Source organism: Lichenostomus cassidix, chromosome 6 (assembly GCF_008360975.1).
Source record: "Lichenostomus cassidix isolate B80296 chromosome 6, HeHo_3.0, whole genome shotgun sequence".
Taxonomy (NCBI): domain Eukaryota; kingdom Metazoa; phylum Chordata; class Aves; order Passeriformes; family Meliphagidae; genus Lichenostomus; species Lichenostomus cassidix.
The window spans coordinates 17,110,258-17,125,906 of NC_139487.1; the positions used below are offsets into that span (position 1 = coordinate 17,110,258).

Below are 15,649 nucleotides of genomic sequence, written 5' to 3' on the forward strand. Positions count from 1 at the left end.
GGCTCAGTTTTAGTGGAAATGCCCAGCTATGGAAGGACATGAAGCTGTCCTCTCTCAGGTGGTTCAGTTCTTCAGAGATATCAGGAATAGGAAGAGGTAAAATCACACTTTTGTCACTGAAGGAAGCACACCTTGAACAGCAATTTAATTCGATTTAGGAAACTATTCTGTTAAAGCAGATCCATCCCTTGGTATAATCACTTCAATTGTAGCTTTACAGCAGTATTTTGACTAAGGGACCACTGGCTGAAGAAAGAGCAGAGCAGGTCCCTGAAGCTGCAGTTACACATGCTGTGCTGATTGCTGCTGAGCCAGTGAGGGTCTCAGCGCCCAGCACTTTTCTGGCTTAAACTTAACTCCCCATCTCCCCTCTCTGGATCTTGCTGGCCTCTTTGGATCCCCCAGGTGTGACTCTGCAGAAACAGAACTGACTGAAAGTGCTCATGATAAGAACTTAAACTATACTTCATCTTTCTGGCAGAACTGAGAAAGGAAGAAACTACACATTATTATGTTGGCAGCCAAAGGAAGACAGCAAGTCCCTGAGTAATGTATTGGTTTGAAAACAAACCAGTGCAAGATCACAAGTCAAGATTGAAATTAAAAATAAGTGAAATAATACAAGGAAAAGCACTGACAAAGTCAGATACAACCTGACACCCACTTAGGGTGGTGGTAGCAGTCCAACTGAAGTAGTCCAGTCGAAGTGGTGATCCTGTGAAGGTCTGGTCTCCAGCTGAAGATCCAGTGGTAGCTCTCATCCTCCAAGAACCCAGTAGACAGGACTAGCTCAGGCAGTTCCAAGGCCAGGTTTTATCCAGGTGGGAACGCCTGGCTCCTCCCTCCTGGGCAGAGCATCCCACAATGGGATAAGTCCATGAGTCATGTGATGGGTCCTTGATGGCGCATTGTCTGTCATCCGGAGTGGGTCATTAGTAGGTGATAACAGCTAACGGCCCACAGCTGGTGGTAATAGAATACTTAAATACATCTAGATTGCAACCTAGGACATTATCCACCTCTTATTCTATTACCATCTACACAGTTCTCACTTAAGATAAGGTCTCCTTGTGGGACACAACGGATTTCCCCATCTGCCTGCATCACCCACCAAGTATAACCAGGTCCTTGGGCAAAAACAACCCCATCGATGGGTTTGCCTTTGCCTGAGGTGGGACTAATCCAAACAGTCTTTCCTGAAATACCTCTTACGTGTACCACAGGGACTTTATCTTCTTTCGCTGGCTGGGGAATGTCTGCTCCTGATGGCAGAGACTCTTGTTGATTTTGGTGAGGCATGGTAAATTCCTTCTTTGAGTTCTTTCCTTAGTTTCTGGTGGCCCTCTTCAATCAAGCTCCGGATTTGTTCGGCCAGGTTTGTTTCCAACGATGAGATATGGGTGCATAGTGGGGCACTGACAGTGTCTTCATAAATTCTCAATTTGTTGGCTAACACGCCCACCTTGTCCTCTCCTTCCCTCCACTGCAGTGTTGCCAGATAACGTGAGTGTATCTCCGGTCTGAGCCACGCGAATCTTAGCCACATTTGTGAAGTGCACTGGACATTATCTGGGCTCTTAGGGAATCTCTCATTTTCTGAGAAAATGATTTCTAGCACGGCCAATTCTCTCAGGCATTGGATACCTTGTTGTATTTGTAAGAGGCCCCACTGCACAGACCTTTTCCCAAACTGAAAGCACTGAAGACACCTGTTGGATGCAGAGACAAGTTCATTGAGGTTTGACCTTTTCCAGCACTGGAGTACAAGTCATCCTAGTGGAGAAACCAGAATGATGGCTCTCCTTCTGCACACCACACTGTAATTCCATTAGTTTACTCCACATCCAAAGGGACTTTCAGAGCTAAAACCCATTGCTACCAGAACTTAGGAACCTGTTGCAGAGGGGTTACACACAAACCAGGCCATACTGGCGCTGTGTTACAATCCTAAAAGTGTCTTTGCTTCCTCGCTCTGTGCCAGGAGGGTTTCACTGGCATACTCCTGGAGCAGTTCCATCTTCTTTCTCCGTACAAGAGCTTCCTCAATCTCCTGTTGGGTTGGCACTGGAACATGTGCAATGAATTTCTGTTGGCCATCTTCACCTTCTCTCTCCTTGCCACCTTCCTCATCAGAATCCTCCTCATGGACAGCATAGATGTTTTCTTCCTCTGCTTCCTCCCCTCTTGCGAGTCGTGCTTCTCTCTCTATTTTCCATTTCTCCACTGCATCTGCTATAACTTTCTTCTCATGTTCCTGTTCCAGGGGCTCCAGAATCCCATCATCTTCATCCCTGTAGCCATAGTACTCTGCGTCAATGTCCTTCATAAGCTCAGCCCGAGTCTTCCATGGGGGAGGCAGGGGTTCCTTTTCAAAAAGCTCTCTAACTCCTGGTAAATCCTTTGCAGCCCCGAAGTATTTGTAACCTCTGTTTCCTGGAACTTCTTTCCCTTCATGATCTAACATTTTTGGGCCAATCCGAGCATAATCAGGACCTCCCAGCTCCTTTATTCTGTATTCCCAGTGTCCTTTTTCCCTCAGAAGTTTGTTTATTTCATCATTCAGGTCCCGAATTCTGAATTCACCCAATCCAGCATTTTGAATCTGTGCCACTTTCTTGGAAATCTCCCCAATGATCTGTCTCCTCCATTTCTCGGCTTTGGGCAGCTCATTACACTCTGATGCAAGGAAAGGCCTTCGCTCTTTGACTTTTCCTTCCTCAAGCTGGGCTTGCCGAAATCTTGCCAAGGCCGTCATGGCCTTCTCCACGTTCCGAGCCATGGCTGCGCTCTGCCCCTCAGTCCCGCCGAACGCCCCGCGCACAAAGAGGCTCAGAGACCCGGAACTGAACCTGTTTTTGGCCCCACATTGGGCGCCAAAAATATGTATTGGCTTGAAAACAAACCAGTGCAAGATCACAAGTCAAGATTGAAATTAAAAATAAGTAAAATAATACATGGAAAAGCACTGACAAAGTCAGATACAACCTGACACCCAGTTAGGGAGGTGGTAGCAGTCCAACTGAAGTAGCTCAGTTGAAGCAGTGATCCTGTGAAGGTCAGGTCTCCAGCTGAAGGTCCAGTGGTAGCTCTCGTCCCCCAGGAACCCAGTAGACAGGGCTAGCTCAGGCAGTTCCAAGGCCAGGTTATATCCAGGTGGGAACACCTGGCTCCTCCCTCCTGGGCAGAGCATCCCACAATGGGATGAGATAAGTCCATGAGTCACACGGTGGGTCCCTGATGGCTCATTGTCTGTCATCCGGGGTGGGTCGTTAGCAGGTGATAACGGCTAACAGCCCACAGCTGGTGGTAATAGAATACTTAAATACATCTAGATTGCAACCTAGGATAGTAAGTAGTGACATGTAGTAACCCACATTCTGTAGGAACCCAGAGCTCTGTCTAAGCCCTCAGTTATATTACACTGCTTAAACAATATTTGCATACTGTTTGACTTGGTTCAATTGTTAACGGCAAACCTCTGTGTAACACACTAAACATGCAGCCAGATGTGTTCCTGTGACAAACCAGGTTACCAGTTTATCACCACCACCACATACCAACTTAACCACGATAATTAGCCATGGATTTATTGCTGCAGCTGACAGCAAATAAAATGTGTTAGTTTAAATTCCAGTGAAATGAGTGATGTTAAGCCCATTTAAAATTAAATTATGCTGACCTATATGAACATATTTTTACAGTTTGAAACATTGCTGGCATGCTTAACTATAGATACCAGTAGAAGCTAGGCTGCTTTGGAAACAATTTTAGCTAACAGATACCTCCACCACATATGTTGGTTTTTGCAAACCATTTAAATTGAGCTTTTGGGAGGCACCAGTACATCCCCAGAGATGGAGAAAGATATGTACTCATAGGGGAAGGAAACCAAGTAAGGAAGATATTTGTGTGGTAAGATGTGGCTAGCTGACAGTGATAAGACATCTCACCAATTTCCATCTTAAATAACAGCTACATTTAGAGTAAGAAATGCGTCTAAACTGCTCATTTTCAAGCTGTGGTATTGTTAACTGCAACAAAACACTAAAGGGAACTCTGGTGAGATGAAACCTCAGGAAAGTTATCTCCCTGTTGCTGTTATGTTTCTTTCTTGATGGTGTCCTTCCCAACTTGGGCACAGCCCAGACAGGAGCTGTGCTTCCTATATCCTCCCTGATGCCACACACACCTGTGGGTGCAGCCTGTACAACCCTGTCACACTGTCAGGATATGATTCTGATAGTGCTTTCAGTTCATGTGAAGCTTATCTCCACTTTTTGCAGATGACCAAGGAGCTGACATCCTTCATTTATTTCCCTGTGTGCTCCCCTACTCCATCTACTCTTATGATTTCTGAAGGGATAACACATGCTCTTGCTTTTTCCCACATAGGAGCAAACAATTTAGTTATCTACAACTTCACAGCAGGAGCACTTTGGACCTGTCAGCTGTTTACAATGTGCTTTTGTAGATCACCATTCACCCTTACACTCCCATGAAATGAATGAATGACAAACATGAACTAAACCAGCACAAGAGCATTACCAAAATCAGCTTGCTGATATAAACCTTCAAGAAACTTCTGCTGCAGAGAAATGTTCTGGCAGAAAATTCCACACATTAAAAGTCCTTCCCCTGTGAGATCGCAGAAGTTAAGAAAATGGACCATGAATCCCATCAGTCAGGATACCCACACACTCTTTTGCGCTTTCAGTTGTATCTTGATCTCTCTTGTGCATGTAGCTGGCAAATCCTTTTATCCAGGTGCTGAAAGCCTCTCTGTGAAGCACAGCTCTTCAGGATCCTAGAAAACATCCATTTCTAAGCAGGACAAAGCCAAACTGACCAGATCTGGTGCCAGCAACAGACCAGCTCTGAGGAGGGGTTTAAGCAAGAAACTCTGGAGCTTTCTTGCTATCAACTTCTCCATGATTTCTGTGGCTTAGAAAGGAGAAGGTGCTGACAAGATTCGATGTCAGTACTTCAGCATGGGAGAGTCTAGTCTTCGCTAGCATCCTTCAACATGAAGATATCCAGATTATCTACATCCCAATTTGTTTAAGTCTCCACAATTCACAGTGAGTCCAGGAGCTGAAACACACCAGAGGGCAACAAAAAGACTCTCCTCTAAATCTTCACTATCAAGGATTTCAGAGGGAAATGTGAGATGCATATAGGCCATTGTGATAGGAGAAGATTTTGAGGTGTGCAGTCCTCAGAGCTTCACTGGGAAGGGCAGGGCATGCCATTCTCCTGAGCAGAAAATAAAGAGAGAAGCAGGCACTTTTGCTGAAGATTAACAGATCAGACACTTCTGCTCTAATACCATGGAGTTCAAGAGATATTTTATGTATGCTCAAAGGAATGAGCAAATCTTTGTAAATGCTGATAGACTGTAAATAAATAAATGAAGTATTAATCATCACTTTCATCAAACTCTAGGAGAAATCTATCTTTGTATTATTTGGATAAGGCTCTGTCATTAGTTCAGCCTTGCCATTTTTAGACATTATTAGAGTTTTATAGCAGGTCTGAAATTCTATGCCAGTGAGACTGTGATTTTAATGCATATTAATGGCAGAAATGGGGGAGGGGAAAGGAAGTTGGTGTGATTCCCTTATAGAGTACAATACTAAATAAGAAGATTCCAGCTGTGCAACAGGAAAGTTAAAATGGTTTGTTTGGATCATTAATATTGCAATGAAAACTAATTAAACCTAGAGCTACAAGGAGGAGCTCATTAGAGATTTGAATAGAGGCAGCATAACACTCAGCAGCCTCCAGTTTAGCAGTTTCTTTTATCACACCAAGTGGGATAGCAAGGGTTCACTGAAGAGACGAGGATAGTCTAAAGAGCTGAGGGGATATGGGTGCTCAGTCCATGGGATGCAACTGCAAGAGGTACCTGACTGCTACAGGGCTTTTTTGGAAAATGCTGCATGAGCTCTGAAAGAATGAGCCAAGCCCTTTTTCTGGGTCTCTGCTCAGACTAACATTGCTGCTATGTTATGCTTCTGTCCCCTTGTCTGACCTGACATTTGAAACTTCATCTAAAATTTCCTTAGCCTAAGAGCCCTCAAATATCCTTTACAAAATATATCTACTTGTTTAGCCCCTTTATGCCCACCCCAGGACATGGAACTTCATAGTCTGTAGTTTAAGTATGACTCTCAGTTTTGCATTTCTGTTTCCCTTTAACATGTCATGCCACTTTTGCTGTAGCCAAAGAAGGTGTTGCTGCCCCTGTTGTGTGGCTATCAGCATCCTCCTACAGCTATTTAACTCTTCTCACTTCTGATACTGTCATTTCCTCCTTCCCCCACAGCCTCTCTACATCCCAATTACCCTCAAACCCTGCTCCCAGCTTCACATAGAAACCATATTATTAACCTCTTCCACAGGTATTTGTCTCAGAAGCAAATAATGATCAGATTTGGCTTCCCTAAGTCTTGTGTCCTTGCAACTTCAAGTAAATACTGAAGCCCCAGGTAAGCTGGTAATTATCCATGGTGACTGCTGGTAATAGTGCTTGTATTTCACCACAATAAAGGCTGCCAGGGCAAAGGAATAACCTCTTAATGCTTATCACAAAGAATTTGTGGGGGAGAGTCCTCACAGACAAAAGATATCTTGTAGTTTTACTCATGTTGCCTAAATGTTGCTGGGTTGGTCCTACTGGTGACTTGAGAAATTTAAAAATCCTTCAGTCATAGAGAAAAACAAAGTAAGATACTAAAGCGACACACTAAGATACTAAGTGACACACTAAACAGTACACATGTAACCCAGATTAGAATTTTTCCTACTTGATTTAGACAATCAAATACCAAAGAAACATGATAGGTGAGGCACTGGAACTGATGAGACACTGGAAGAAGTTGCTCAGAGAAGCTGGGGATGTCCCATCCCTGCAAGTGTTCAAGGCCAGGCTGGATGGGGCTCTGAGGAGCATGGTCTAGTGAAAGATGCCCTGCCCATGACAGGGAGGTTGAAACTAGATGATCTCTAAGGTTATTTCCAACCCAAACCATTCTAGGATGCTACCAAATGAACTCTTGCCTCCCTTAATCACAGTGTCAGACCATGTGGACATGTGGATCACTGAAAAACCTTCCCTTTTCAAGTCAGAAATTTTCCACCACTATAGGACGTGCTGACTCAGATTTTTATTAGTTTTGTCCATCTTTGGGCATCAGGGAAATAAATTTTGAAAAAAACCCTTTGCTGAATCTGCATTCACTGCTAGGTGATACTACAGCCAAAGGAGTGGACAGGAAAAGGAAAAAGCTCAAAAAAAGGAGAAAACACACAATTAATACTTAAGATCCCAAGAGATGAGAATGGATCCAAGCAAGTCAACAGGACATCAGTTCCAGCTCAGATTGCATTCCCAGACAGGTGTTATCACGGCATGACTTCCTTAGATAGTCAAGGAGAAGAATAACATGGAAAAATGCTGTAAAAGTAAAAACTAATCACTGGACATGAAAAATTGTTTTAAATATGACATCTAGGTATCAGCCCACTCAATGTATGCCAGTGAAGACGCTCATAAATACCTCTGCTATGGTGTTTCATGGTGGGAGGCAGAGAGAGGCTGTTGGACAATGAAGAGCACTGAATTCCCTGCAGTCAAACCCACCTGCAACTGGTGCTGTGGGATATGGGGACTTCTGCAAAACAACTGAAGAGATGGCAGATAGCTCCTCCCTGTCCAGTTCTGTGGAGCAAAACCAGCTGAAATGCTTTACAGAAAAGGCTTCCAGGCAGAACCTGTGAGCAATAGACAGAAGCAGTCCCACAGGCTGGAGGAGAGGCACCTCTGCAAAGACCACAACCCTTGGCATCCCAGTAGTGGGTGGTGGCATTTAAGGATACTCATCACCAAAAAGAGATGGTTTTGATTTTCAGCAGCCAAAACATGGATATGTAGATGGGATCTCTTCCTCACTCCTTATCCTGCAAACCCTTGCTTTGCTGAACCCATGAAGAGACTTGGTGTACATGGGCAGGCTCGGGTGTCAGCAAGCCCACTGAGAGGGTAAGACCCGAGAGGCAAAAGGGCACTTCAGACTTCCCTTGAACACAGGAGTCCCAACCTAAGATCATATGCATGAACACTGAACATATTAATACAAACCCAGCAGAATTCACATCAAGAGACCTGGGGTAGTGTCATGTGTACTGTTTCCACTTTTTGCCTGGGGGAGAAATAGATGAGTTTGTCATGATGGCACTTGTGCCTCTTAATAGCAACTCTGAGGACCTACATTCCACTTTCTATTTTCCCCTCCCTGATGTTCCCCCTCAACCAAAGCCCTCAACAGCATAGTTTTGGAATGACAAATATCTTCTCAGGCTTGAGTGACTGCAGTAACCTCACATTCCCTTTCCTGGTGCAGCTTGCATATCACAAATTCACATAGTTCAAAGTTAGCCCTTGAATACTTCACATGCTGGTTCTGCTGCTTCCCCCCATGGCATCAACACCTTTAAGTAACCCCATATTGCCCCTGACCCTGTCCATCTGATATGCTTTAGGCTGATAAACAAGGACAGTGACAAACAAAGGGGAAGGAAACCAAGAAACACATTGTGGCCTAGGTCTTGATTTCAGCAGAGGAACAAAGACCAAAGAACACATTAACTTTACATAAGCTGCCATCCTCAACAAAAGTGACCACCTCACATTTGTTGTCACATAAACCTTTTAAGGATATCTTCAAATTAATCTAATTCACAAAGTGCTCTGTGTGAGGAGAACCAGGGGTGTAGAAATCTGCAAGCTCAAGAGAGATGGACAATGCAGGGGAACAGCATGTACCAGAACTTGTGATGCTGCAAGGATTCAGTGAGAAAGGCAATCTTGTTTCAGATCCCTCCCATAAGATTAATTTGAGCTGTGATGTAGGCAGACGTTAGTACATAGTAAAAGCTGAATGCCTTGGCAGTCACTTGATCACACATAGTGATGATTTTACTAGCAAAGCGCCTGTGCACTGAGATGCTGGTTCTGCTAATTGCCTACCATTAACACAGCCCCCACAGGAAAAACTTCAGGCCTTATCTATCAGAAAGAACATAGGTTAGATCCTACAAGATTCTAAGATTCTAGCTATCTTAAACCATAATGTAGGCACTTAAATTCCTGTTAAAGGAGTTAAAACAGGTCTTTACATCCCTGTGTCTGTCTATGTATATGGACTTAAAGAAAGCAGGGAGGTAACTAGAAACATATTTAACTCTCTTATTTCAGCTACCTAAATTTGAATTTTGGTGGCTTTCTTCCTTTGTCCATAAACATCTTTCCATTCTAGCAGACCCAGCCACACCATGCAGAGACAGATTTTTGAAAGCCTCTGTCAGAGGCTGAAAGCTTTCAGCTTTCCCAGCACCATGTGCATGAGCAAAAGGATTGTTTTCACAGGCAGATAATTTAATATATTTGGGGGGAATCGGCATGGAAATGAATGCTGAATGGTTGTTGTATTTTAATTTGGTGTTTATGAAGATATCTAATGACTTTCAGTGCTTTTTGGTCATTGTTAGTTGTAAAAAGAGAAAAACCTCACAATTCTAATCCCAGAGAAGGATCAGCTTGTTTATGCCTATTATATTCCATTAAAGATGCAACATTTGCTTTATCTTAAGAGAATTTCCAGCTTCTTTAATGCCTTGTGTAAGTGCAAATATCAGTTAGCACCAAAATGGGATGCAGTTAGGTCTAATGTCATGTCAACAGCATTGCTCATATTATAAAAAAAGCAAGTGGCAATTACTTTGAATTGGAACCACATGGTTTGTTCAAGTAGCTCTGCTCTATGTGCATTCAAAATTTGTTTCTGACAACAGGATTTCAAAAGTAAAGTGCAACATGTTTGTACATGCAAGGAATAATATAAATGTGCTCTAGGATCCTGTTTGTCCACTGTTCACTAGTCACAGCTGCCCTTGGCTAGCAGTCTGACAGCAAGTGCTTCCTTATCACTGAAACAAACACACACACGCACACCCAAAACCACAAGCTGAACATTTCTACCCAGAAACTTACCAGGCTTCCTTGTGAAGTTACATACCTCACATTTCATGTCCCCTCTTTTGATGGTTGAATTGACCAGCAAAATCCCTAGATGCATCAAATTTTTGCTGAGCCAGTGCCGTGGATCATTCTGTCCTCTGGTTACAGCACATCATGAGAATGCAATTCAGCAAGTGACCCAGCCAAGAGAGGATAACAAGGACATGAACTACCTGAATTACCACTCCTATAGGGCACTGCATCTACATTCTCAAAAAGGAACAACTGGTGTTTTTCAGGAGTTCATTCCTCAAAAAGGCGCTCAACCTTTCCACATTTATGGCATATTTTCTTGAAAGATTCATTCTGTTGAAAATCCTATTGTACATGTGGGAACAGGAGAGGCAAAAAAAGTTTCTTCTATTCTAACACCTGCATTTTTTAGTAGGTCATTTGGAGGAAACTCACAGTAGTTTCCCTTTAACAAAGTCCAACATGCTTATATAGAATACAGATGGACAGGATGTGCAAGAATGATGGACGTTGAACATACTTTACCCATTTTTCTTGCTCTGAAATTTCCCAGCCACTGCATTTTGCTCCACCACACACACCACCTTCAAAGAGTAAGCACCCAGCCATTTTCAGAGGCTGCTTAGGAACTTTCTAAGTTATCATCACACACGTCAAAGGTATTTTAAGACACAGCTGAGTGTATCAGAATATGCACAATGACAAAGTCAGGCTGCCTGGCATGTTTTGTTCATGCCGTATGAAAACCTGCTGGAAAAATTCCAGCAGTGCTGCTTCATGAAGGAACTTTATCAACAAACACCCCTCCAGTGACTGAGATAAGTAGAGAACCAGACAATATCATCCAGTGAGTACTGGAGCCCTTCATTTAGGATCACCCAGTCCAAAACTCACTGCTCAGAGAGCCAAACTCTCCCACAAAGACTTCTTTCATCAGCTTCCTGGGATTGTTTCTTCCTCCTGTAGCATCCCAGTTCCTCTGGCACTTTCACAAATGCTACAGTATCTCCACTGGCATTTACAGTGCTTTGGAGAATATACAATCTATGGAAGAATCTCCTCCTCCAGTATCTCACTCGAATAGATATGAGCAATGAGACAAAAACAATGTAGAAATGTTTTCCCACAGGATGTTGAAAGTACAGAAACCCAAGTGCTCTGTCACTCCTCTCCCTGGGCAGACTCTTGACCCCAGCCTGGGGCTGACTTGCACAAAGAGAGCTGTCAGCCAAAGTCAGCCAAGGAAAACCAGCAGTCACCTTCCTCCCCAGCTGAACCTCACTTTCTGATGGAGTGGGACCAAGTGGTGAAAGGCAGCTGCTGATGCATATGAGCAGCTTTGCTCTGTACAAGTTTGTTCTGTGTTTGGCACAGGGGGTAGGTAATAAATAAGACCTGCTAGTCACACTGAATGGTGGATATAAAGAGGTATATTGAACAACTGTCTTCTTCACTTGGCCTTATTAATGATCCATTTCAGATGTGGTGAGGATCTGTTCCTAAAGTCAGGTGGAGATGGGACAGGGAGGACTGATACCACGGGAACATGCTATTCAAGTCTGAGCTATCATGAAAATATGCAACAAGCTGAATTAAGGTATCTTATATGTGAAATTCTACATGGTAGAACAAAGTAGCATTCCCAAAAGGTCGCCTTAGTGCAATACAAATGTTCTATTGATTTTTTTTTTTTGGTAGTGTTACCTACATAGATGTTTTAGTTTTCAATAAAGAAAGAAAAATGCAGATCTGTTTCTCTGACTTTGTAACAGCATCAGTTCAGGCATTATCAGCAGAGTTAAACTACTGATTTTTCCATACTGTAGCAGATATTTTCTACTCAAGACAAAAATACACAAGAAATACATCCATGCAAGAGAGAAGGACACACAGTAGAAAAAACAGTGGGTCATCCACATGGTGCTATACATGTATTTCGGACAACCAAGACAAAAATATTGCAGGATATTTCCAAGAGGCAATATGGGTGGGAGAGGGGGAATCACAGGTTCTCTATAGCATGCTTCCCTACAGGCTTATTTGATCACATTGTCTGCAAGTGTGTTCCTCAGTGCTCTCAAAGGCACCCAAACTTACTGAATAATTTAAATTAAATTTGAGAGAAGGTTAAAATTTTTTCCAGTTGATGAGGTTTTTGTAATTTTTAAAAGAAATCTCCACCTTCTACCTCTCTGAGAAATATCAGAGTGGAAAATTAATCCCTTTCAGGGGAAAAAATAAGATCAAATAAGTCAGATCTCAAGTTGCTACTAAAATGTGGCCTGTTTCTGTTAAAAATAAAGCTAGATCTGGGCTGAACATCTGCATATTATTAGACTGCTCAGCTGGGACATGGACTACTTCAGCATTGTCTTTCCTGATGTACACAAGAGACTTGAGTACATGTCCCATGTTTTTTCTTTGCCTCCTTGCACTTCTCTGAGTTGGTAACAGGACCAAACTACAGTGTCCCTCAAGTAAAATCCAGAAAACACTTCTTTAAAATGTACCAGCACCTCTGTAACATAACACATTCCTTTACACTGAAAAGGAAACAGACATGGAGAGGAATAAAAAAAGGAGCAAGACTGAAATGCTGAATGGTTTCCCACAGTATCCCCTAATGTCAAGGGAGGAAAGCATTAAATATCTGGTGCAGGCGTGTTTCCCTTTGTTAACACACCCGACATCTGTGATTCTGCTGCTTGCTGCCATGTGGAATCCCTTCCAGTTGTCCCAGCAGCTCAGAGTCCTGACAGAGGGGGCGATGGAGAAAATAGCAAAGGAAGAGCAGCTGTGAGTTTTCAAGCATAGTTTCCATTTGTTCTGGATGCCCATAGCAAAAGCACCTTGATTTTTTGGCAGTAACCAGCCTGAACATGTTTTCTTCAATTTGTTCCATGATGTGACATGACATGTTAATGGAACATCATTACAGCATATCCACACACACCAGGCTGCCTGAGGTTGTCTAATCACCATTGGTATCCATCAAGCAAAGTACATAAAATCTTTCAATCTTTCTTCAAGAATCTTTTTCAATTGGACTCAAGATTTACTTGGCCACACTCTGAAAGCATATATTTTTGAGCCTGAGGACTAGGTTTGGGGGGTGATGAGCCCTCATCAAGAGCTGTTAATGAAACAAAGGAAATGACCACTTGGATTAGACCAAAGAACTCCATGTCTGCCTGCAGTGGCCATTCCAGAGGATGCTGGAATTCTGTCAACAGGATGAGTCCCTCAGTAATGTTTGCTTGGGTCAGTCTGTAACAGAACATTCTGCTCACCTGGGGCATCTCTTTTTGACTTTTTGCTTTGAGGCTGACATGCATTTCATTGCATTGGACTTACTGCTTTCTTTTCAAATAGGTTGGATTGCAGTTACTGAAAAAGCTTTTCTATGTTTGTCTGATTTTTCCTGCTGAAATTCTTAATTTCAAAACATTTGCTTTTCACTCTTTCAAGAGAATCTCCTTTCTGAACCCACAACTATCCTGATGTCCCTAAGCCACTGCACTGGTCTTTGCTTCATATTTTTCAGGGCCACCTGAGTCCATTTTTTGCCCATAGAATGAATTCCACAGAGAATCAAAGTTGGCCAGGACAGATTTCATTTGAACCTCAAATGGAATAGAAGGAACAGCATTTTAGTGTGTCTCTAATTACAGTCACCATGACAGTTCATATGTGTAGCAATAAAAATAACCATAAACCTACCTAATCATTAAAGTAAAGCAAACAACCCCTCTCTGTATCATCATACACAGGTACTGGAGTTGCTAATAAACCAGGAAGAGCACTGAGGCACTGGAGTAGCATCTTTCCTATCTCCACAGTTTCTTAAACAACTTTAGAGGCATATTTTTATTAAGTATATGAAAGGCAGATGATCTTAAACCTCAAAAAGAGTCTGTATAATAATTGTGTGCTCTTCTAATGCTCTCCAAAGACCTATTCAGAGTCCATTCTGAAAGACAATAATATATCAAGAACTTCTGCAAACTTCCTCCTAATGAACACATGCCAATTTGAGACCAAGAATTCTGGCCTCGGAGGACAAAATAACCACTGCACTTAGTCTCTGGGTGTTTTGCTACTTTATTTCAGAGTGATTCAAAATCTAATTAAATTTCTAAACTCTAATGAAATTACAGAAGAAAAATCATTTAGGATTATATTATATACAATTACTCACAGCGGAAAATTACAGTTAGCCTCTTTCACCAAGATAGGGTCTCCTGAGAAATCCTTGTTATTCATATAACATATAAATCTGACATTACTCCCACTATTTACAGGTCGAAGGTAAAAGCAGAATTAATTAAACATATATATCCTGCCCAGTGGCTGGATGGTGAAGAATAGAGGGAAGGCTGATAATGATGACTGTGCTTGAAACCACATTTCCCAGTTTGGTCAAGAACCAGAATAAACCTACTACAAAGCAGGATTATATTAAGCCTGGCTTATTCTGGTCAGTGCTTTTCCTCTTCCTGTGAACAAGAATAGTGAAGTAGACTAGGTGTCTAGTAGACTAGAAGTAGACTAGTATCTATTCATCCAGATACTCAGATGATTAGTTCATTCTCTGAAATACTGAAACTACTTGAGACTACTGATTTGGGCCAGGAGAAGCAACAAAAACAAAACAAAGCAAAATAAAACAAAAACACCCCCCCCCAAGAAAAAAAAAAAAAACAACCACCAAATCCCAAAACAAGAGAATTGACATTCTTGTTATTCCTTCTATGAGAGGTTTTCAGGAACCTTGAAGCATGGGATCATTTGCAGATGAAACATATGATGTACAAAAACACTAGAAGTATCTTAGAAGAATCTTACAAGGATCCTGATTTTTCTATCCAGCTGGTGCAGAGATTTTTCTGTGGTTGGCTTTGGTGTTTTCAACTCTGATTCCATGGAGAACCAGGAGCAATGAAAGAGCAAAAATGAACTAAACACACACCAACACTCACAACAGGTCAAAGCAGTAAAAAATAATTTCTATGACATCTGCCACACAGTCAGTTGCACCAATGCTTCGTATAGCAAAACAGGACAGGAACATCAAGACATTTTTCTAAGGTAGAAGTTATTGTCTGGGAACTGGTTTGCAAAGGTTTAGCAGCCATGGTGAGCTGCTTCTCCTCTGCTCCTGGGAAAGCTGATTATGAAAGGCAAATATTCAAGTAAGTGCTCTCAAAACATTATGATAGCATTAAAGTTGAGTTCATAAGAAATCTAGCAATACTGAAAGAGAATGCCTTAGAAGGTTCTTCTTCTAAGACAGAAAATCCACTGGCTTATCCCCGGATTTAGAAGATTTCAGCAGAAACAAATTCACCATGGTAGGACATTTTCAATTTTGTAAAAGTAACTGTTGGTTATTTAAAGATCCCATTGAGAGCAAAACAGCTGAATCAGGCTGTGACTGTTGGCTGTCCACCTTCTGCACAAAACATTTGCAAGTTTGTTTACATATTGAACTTAAACCCAAAAAAGGGAACTTCTTTGCAAACGTAACTACTCAGGATGTGACTGTAGTTTCTCAATAATCATGTGACCTTCTTTAAATTTTTTTTTTAGACACTGCAG

At 42.1% G+C, this 15,649-nt stretch overlaps 1 pseudogene; it reads right to left on the bottom strand.

Annotated features, from left to right (window-relative positions):
* Positions 1–1,653: 1,653 nt before the first annotated feature.
* LOC146435359 (pre-mRNA-splicing factor ISY1 homolog pseudogene) lies at positions 1,654–2,826 on the bottom strand (annotated as a pseudogene).
* Between the last annotated feature and the right edge of the window lie 12,823 nt (positions 2,827–15,649).